The sequence below is a fragment of the Triticum dicoccoides genome, chromosome 5A (genome assembly GCF_002162155.2).
Source record: "Triticum dicoccoides isolate Atlit2015 ecotype Zavitan chromosome 5A, WEW_v2.0, whole genome shotgun sequence".
Classification (NCBI taxonomy): Eukaryota; Viridiplantae; Streptophyta; class Magnoliopsida; order Poales; family Poaceae; genus Triticum; species Triticum dicoccoides.
The window spans coordinates 591,532,095-591,538,648 of record NC_041388.1 but is presented as its reverse complement, the minus strand read 5'-3'; the positions used below and the strand labels follow the sequence as shown (position 1 = coordinate 591,538,648).

At 47.4% G+C, this 6,554-nt stretch overlaps 1 long non-coding RNA gene and 1 other non-coding gene across 2 annotated transcripts; both read right to left on the bottom strand.

Moving 5' to 3' along the window:
• Positions 1-278: 278 nt before the first annotated feature.
• Positions 279-2,775, bottom strand: LOC119297996. Its single transcript, XR_005145783.1, has 3 exons — positions 2,578-2,775; positions 2,161-2,231; positions 279-662 (listed from the first exon to the last, which is right to left on the bottom strand). It is a non-coding gene; the product is annotated as an uncharacterized LOC119297996 (long non-coding RNA).
• Positions 2,776-5,604: 2,829 nt separating this feature from the next.
• On the bottom strand, positions 5,605-5,676 carry TRNAK-UUU. Its single transcript has one exon. It is a non-coding gene; the product is annotated as a tRNA-Lys (tRNA).
• Positions 5,677-6,554: the final 878 nt, after the last annotated feature.

Here is a 6,554-nt window from a genome sequence, read left to right as displayed (position 1 = left end):
TAGTAATAACACAACACATATTTTTATTTTATGTGATGATAAAAATTTTGTAGCACCTCGGCCCATCTATTCAATCTAATCTACATAGGAGGCAACAAACTAGTGCATTTTCTTTTGTAGTCACCACTTTTCTTCTTAAAAACCACATCTACACACTCATCCTGTAGATAGTGACACATCAAAATATGTTAACGAGTGCTCGCGAGCTTCAGACGAATCGAGTCGAGCAAAGTTTTCTGCTTGTTAATCTTAACAAGCTTAACAAGCCGAATCTTAACGAGTACGAGTCTTAACGAGTACGAGCTTAACGAGTACGAGCTTAACGAGCCGAGCAGCTCGTTAATCCACCCCTATATGATTCCAAATGAGTTTACTTAGGCCATATGTTTTCACCCACTTTTCTTGGTGGTGGTGTGAAATATATAATATTGGCTCACAAGAGAGATAGCATGTAAAGATGAGCATAATAGGTGTTGATCTTTTCTTCGCCGAAGAAAATAGTTGTTGATCTGCTCAGCTGATGATTTTCATGCCGTGCTGTCTTGTGATGTCTTTTTCCTTGTCAGGCACATTGTCATGTGTGTTGTACCATTTTATTTTTCGTTGTCTTGGCCATTGTATCGTGGAACCACTCGTTTTTGAATAACTGAGCTCTGCATTACCTGGAAAGCCAAGCATTGGTTCATTATTGTACTTAGGGGTAGAGTTGTTGCTGACATTTATTTGCTGGGGTGAAGACTCCAACCAAACTGGGATTCGCAGCAGATTAAAAATCATTCACTTCTGAAGGAACAACAACGAGAGAGAGAGAGAGAGAGAGTTGGATTTGCCTAGAACACCAACCATAATTGGCACAGTTGTCACTATCATCGGTCTGAAGTTGAAGGCACCAAATTGCACTTCGCAAAGTGGATTAAGAGTTCCAAAAATTAAGTGGATTGAGAATTAGTACAAAAGATGTATAGAAGATGGATTCCTTCCTCGTCGTGTAAATGTTCAACGAGGAGAGATCAGCTGGTTTCCAAGATGACAAAATGATGCATCGGTAAATGCAAAACTTATTAATATTTTTCTGCAATTTCATCAACTCAAAACTCTTACTGCATTTCCTTAGTTTTTCCTACGGTGCGTTAAAGGCTCTCCATTGTTCAATCGCAAAAAAAAAAGACTCTCTAGTGTAAGTTCAAGAAAACAAAGACAAGATACTCCTGCATTTTCATTCGCTCTAGTTGCGGACCTGAATTTTCAAAGGTTTCCAGTTATGGTCGTTCGTTTGTGAAAAATAATGGTTGGAGTTGGTTTCTCGGGAGGACGCGTCCGCATTTAGCGATGACGCCCGTCTGATCACATCGGTCAGCACCGCCCTCCCGTCTGGTCACATCGCGTGGCATCAACGCCGGCTATTGCGGATCTGTGCCAGCAAGAATGTGACGCGGGAAACGACATATCCGTCGAAGAGAAAGCACATGAGAGGATTTTGGGGGTTTTCCAATCGGGTTTCTTATGAAAGGTTTTTGATGAGGCAATATTAGTTATACCATATCATTTTCTCATTATATTTTCTCCTCCGAGTTTTAAAAGGAGTTTTCAACGGTATATCATGTTACTGTATTACTCATTACATTTTTCAGGGGGTTTTGGGGGGAGATTCTCAACATTATAAACACCTGGAAACAGCCTCTTACAGAAATGTAGGGAAAGGCTGCGTACAATAGACCCAAAGTGGTCGGACCCTTCCCCAGACCCTGCGCAAGCGGGAGCTACATGCACTGGGGCTGCCCTTTATTCTCAACATTATAAACAAATGATTCTTAGGATAGATGACGAGAGCTAAGGTACTCAGACTCCCCCCTCCCGCGTCCCCCTCCCACGTAGCTCCCGCGAGCAACCGGGGGGGGGGGGGGGCGACCCTAGCCGCCGGACCTTAGGCCCCCTCAGGGGCGGAGGGCAGGATGAAAAATGAGAGGGAGCGATGATATATACGTATTTTTTTCAGAAACATCTATGGAACTAATGGCTAAAAATTAAAAAAAAAAACCACACAAGCATTCATATAGTGTGTTAGAAGCAAAATCACACACTTCCTTATAAGATAATGTTATCACACACATAATTAATTAATTATGATAAGTTCATTGCGAAAGCAAAACGTAAACTGACCAGTTAAGGCAGAATAGCTTGAATATGCCGTTCCTTTTTGTTGGTACGTCCCTGATTTTCTAGCCTTCAAGCTGCAGGAAGATGAAACATGTTTGAATATAGAGAGCATATAAACATTGACAGATAAACATCTCTCCATTAGCTTTCCTGTCAATGCCAAGTAGTTAGCGTTAAATAAATTGAGACCGTGAAGGCAGAATATTAGTATTGATTTCATTTTACTCCCATGTGCTCAAACTTATTCATATGGAATTAGTAGGGGAACCTAGATTCAATCAACCTAATTACCGATTTGTGTATTACAATTTATACACAAGGATATTTGGTACAATTCACTGCCTTTTTGACATGGAAATCAGAATAAAATGATAATGGGGAAATTAGAAAGAAAAGGAGAGAGCTAAACCTAGGGCCTACCTTGATTGAATAATTGATTGGTACGGCTTCTTCCTTGGGGATGGCAGGCCGGCCGGCCGGCCGGCGTGCTCAGTGCAGGTCGAGGCTGATCGCTAGAGGCGAGGTGTATGTGCAGCGTAGAGCCGCAGGCGGCGGCGCGGCGGTTTCGGCTCGTCAAGGCCTCACGCGAGCACAGGCGACGATCACATCCGAGACTCCCGAAGACCTACTCCAGTACGTTTCTAGCGAAATCACCTGATCGTTCTGGATGGGCCCCTGGGCTAATAACCTATCTAATTTTCATATACGGGCTTTAAACATACAGCATGAAAAAAAAGGGAAGTGAGGGCAAATACCTTGGGATGAGTGGGGGCAGCGTTGTATATTCTGGGTCTGGTACACGTAAGCTAAAAAAAACGAGTGGGGCATTCGCCCCTGGGTCCCCTCCTCGCCGCCGCCTGGTTGCGCTGACGGGCGAAGCCCAACGGCGTGGGCGGCGGTGGGGCTTTTCCTCCTCGCGCTAGGGGGCGGCCGGCGGTGGACGACAACGGCGAGTGGTGGTCTCACGCTGGCGAGGGGTGTGGCAGCGCACGGTGGGCGCAGGCGGCGGGGTCGTGGGTGCTCGCTTCGTAGTGCGGGCACACTCGCGTTCGTGGAGGTGGTACCGGCCTGCTCTGGGCTCCTTCAGATCTGGGCGCTCTGGCGGCCGTGGACGGTGTGTGGTGCCTCCCCGGCGGGTCTCGTTGGGGATGGGCTGGTGGCAGCATGCTGGAGGTCCGGGTGGTGGCGCGCGGGATGGCCACGGCCAGTTCCGGCCGGATCTGACACGGGCGGTTCGTCGTGCTGTGCGGGCTGCGTGCGGCTTGGCTCATGGGCTCTTCCCTTTTGCTGCTAGGCAGGGGCAGCGGCGCCATGGTGGCGGTGGTGGTGGAGCGAGCGTGCCGACCAGATCTTCCCTTTTTTTGGCCGGCGGCGCGGGTTGTGGCACTGGCTCGGCGTGGTTGTTGCTCCAGCCGTGGGTGGCGGCAGCGACATGCTCTGTCCTCTGCGTGGGGGCTTCCTTTCACCGCGCCGGCATCACGACAGCTTGGCGAGTCAGCTGCGACGGCGGCTAGATTTCTGGCATCGGCTCGTTTGTAGGTGGTCCGGTTCGACCTTCGATACCTCACTTCGGCGTCCCGCACTATCTTCGTCCATGGGTTGGCCCTCCTTCAGCTGTGGTCCATCACTCGTTTCGCATCCGGCTACAGGACCGAGCTTACCTCGCACCCGGCTACAGAACCGAGTTTGTCTCGCGTCCGGCAGCAGGACTATGCTCGTCTCGCACCCAGTGACAGGATCGAGCTCGTCTTGCGCCCAGCGACAGGACCGAGCTCGTCTTGCGCCCGGTGCCGCAGGACAGGTCGATGGAGGCCAGTGTTGGCCGGTCTATTGGATCTCGGCACTTGAGGCCGCCCAGGGGTGCACAAGGCGGGTCCTTTCCACTCGTATCTTTGGTTGGGGTAGCGACGGGTCTCGGGTGAGGTGGTGTCAAGGTCTAGGATGCCGGGGTGACGGCCCTAGTGGTGGTTCCGCGATGTTCATGGGTAGAGCTCGTGGCTTGGTGCTGCCCGGTTGCCACGGCCGTGTGAGTGGTGGCCGGGGTGAAAACCCGCTCTATCTTCGGACGGACCGAGGACGCTCTATCTTCTTGAAGGCATCGTCGCGACTCTCATTGCTCGTCATATTGCTCCAGGGGAAAACTGTGATCTTTAGATCGGACGGCAGCGGCGCTCCAGTGTCGTCCCTTTTCTGAAGGCGCCGCCCTGGTGCCACGGTTCGTCATATGCGGCTTCACTTCTTCGCGGTCGCGTATTCATGGCTGTAGTCCTCGGCTACTCTTATAGTGCCAGAGATGGTGTTGTTACGCTCAGCGTCTATATATCATGTCTTGGATGTGTGTGCACGTGTGTTTTGAGGGCATACGTTTGTACTGGGTGCTGTTGATCGTTGCTTTATATATATAACGGAGCGAAAACAAAAGTTGTATAAGATTGATACTTCTATAAGATGTGTGATACAAGAAATGTTTATAATGCCTCGTGTATAAAACTATAAATAGTCCAAATCAATGAGAATCAATCACCTTTAGTTTTTGCTAATCACAGTATGCATTGGAGCCCACGGTTTGACATATGCGACTTCACTTTTTCACGATGGCGTGTTCACGGCTGTAGTCCTCGGGCGCTCTTGTAGTGTGAGGAATGATGTTGCTACGCTCAGCGTCTATGTATCATGTCTTGGATGTGTGTGGGCGTGTGTGGCGTGTGTTTGCACTAGGTGTTGTTGATCGTTGCTTTATATATAAAATGGAGCGAAAGCAAAAGTTGTACGAGATTGATACTTCCATAAGATGTGTGATCCAAGGAATGTTTATAATACCTCGTGTATAAAACTATAAATAGTCTAAATCAATGAGAATCAATCCCCTTTAGTTTTTGCTAATCACAATATGCATTAGAGCCCATAGATTGGACTTCACTTCTTTACGGTGGCGTATTCACGATTGTAGCCCTCGCATGCTCTTATAGCGTGAGGGATTGATGTTGTTACATTCAGCGTCTATGTATCATGCCTTGGATGTGTGTGCGCGTGTGTTTTGAGGGTGTGCATTTGTATTGGGTGTTGTTGATCGTTGTTTTATATATAAAATGGAGCGAAAGCAGAAGTTGTACAGGATTGATACTTTAGTAAGACGTGTGATCTGAGGAATATTTATAATGCCTCATGTATAAAACTATAAATAGTCCAAATCAATGAGAGGTGTTGATCGTTGCTTTAATATAAAACGAAGCCAGAGCAAAAATTGTACAAGATTGATACTTCTATAATATGTGTGATCCAAGCAATGTTTATAATGCCTCATGTATAAAACTATAAATAGTCCAAATCAATGAGAATCAATCAGTTTATAGTTTTTGCTAATCACGGTATGCAGACACTCTTGGGTATTTTCTTGAGTGTTATTTGTAATGTGCCTTACCCTTTTTTTGCGGCAGAAAAAAAGGACGCCGACCGTGGGGATCGAACCCACGGCCACGTGGTTAAAAGCCACGCGCTCTACCACTGAGCTAGGTCGGCCTTCGGGTGAAAATTCTGGATTAAAGCCTCATAGCTTTTTGTTTCCATATAGTTCAAGGAATGTGACGATGATGGAAGGCCTGGGGGTCGGTGTTCGGGTCAGCCTCCGCCTCTTTGGTGATGACGATGATGTATTTCTTACGATTGGGAGGAGGAGAAGGTGCAGCTCAACCCCTCCGCTGGCGGCGATGGCAGTGTGCACCTGTGGCAGATGCAGCGGTATAATGTTACGGTGCCCATCAATCCATAGCCATTTCTTACGATTAAGGTGAGCTTGAAGGTGACTAGTCCGAGCAACGATGGGGCTACCATCGCCTTCGAAGGCGATGTCGAGTTCCCTCTTGACATGGCCCAACGTGTTTGGGCAATCCGCACAGAGCACGGTGAAGTTCAAGCCTGTATCTCGTTCAAGTCCGTATCTGCTAGAAATAAGAGTAAAAAATTGTCTTCCTTTGCGAGCTTTGCTTTGTTTAACAGGCTCTCTTTACGGTTATTGTTAACTGATGGGAGCTTTCTAGTATGTGGAAGTCATTATCACAATATAAAACAAAAAAGTTATCACTGATTTGTTTGCCAAAAAAGAAATGTGTTTAGCCTACTCAGTTTTAGAAATCCTACAAATCGAAGGAGGCCCTCGTGCGCTTCATTCTCTATGTGTACTGACACTGAATTTTCAGCGTTTTCCAACTATTATTGTGGAATCGTTCATTTCTGAAGAACAGCCAACTCTGCGTTCAACTAGAATACCAATCATTTGCTCGTCATCATACACCAGGCCTGGACATTTATCTGATGCGGTTAACACACCACATTTTCAGTTGTCTGGATATCAGCAACACTGAAGATGCAGGCATTGTTTTTCTTGAGGGCAAATGAGT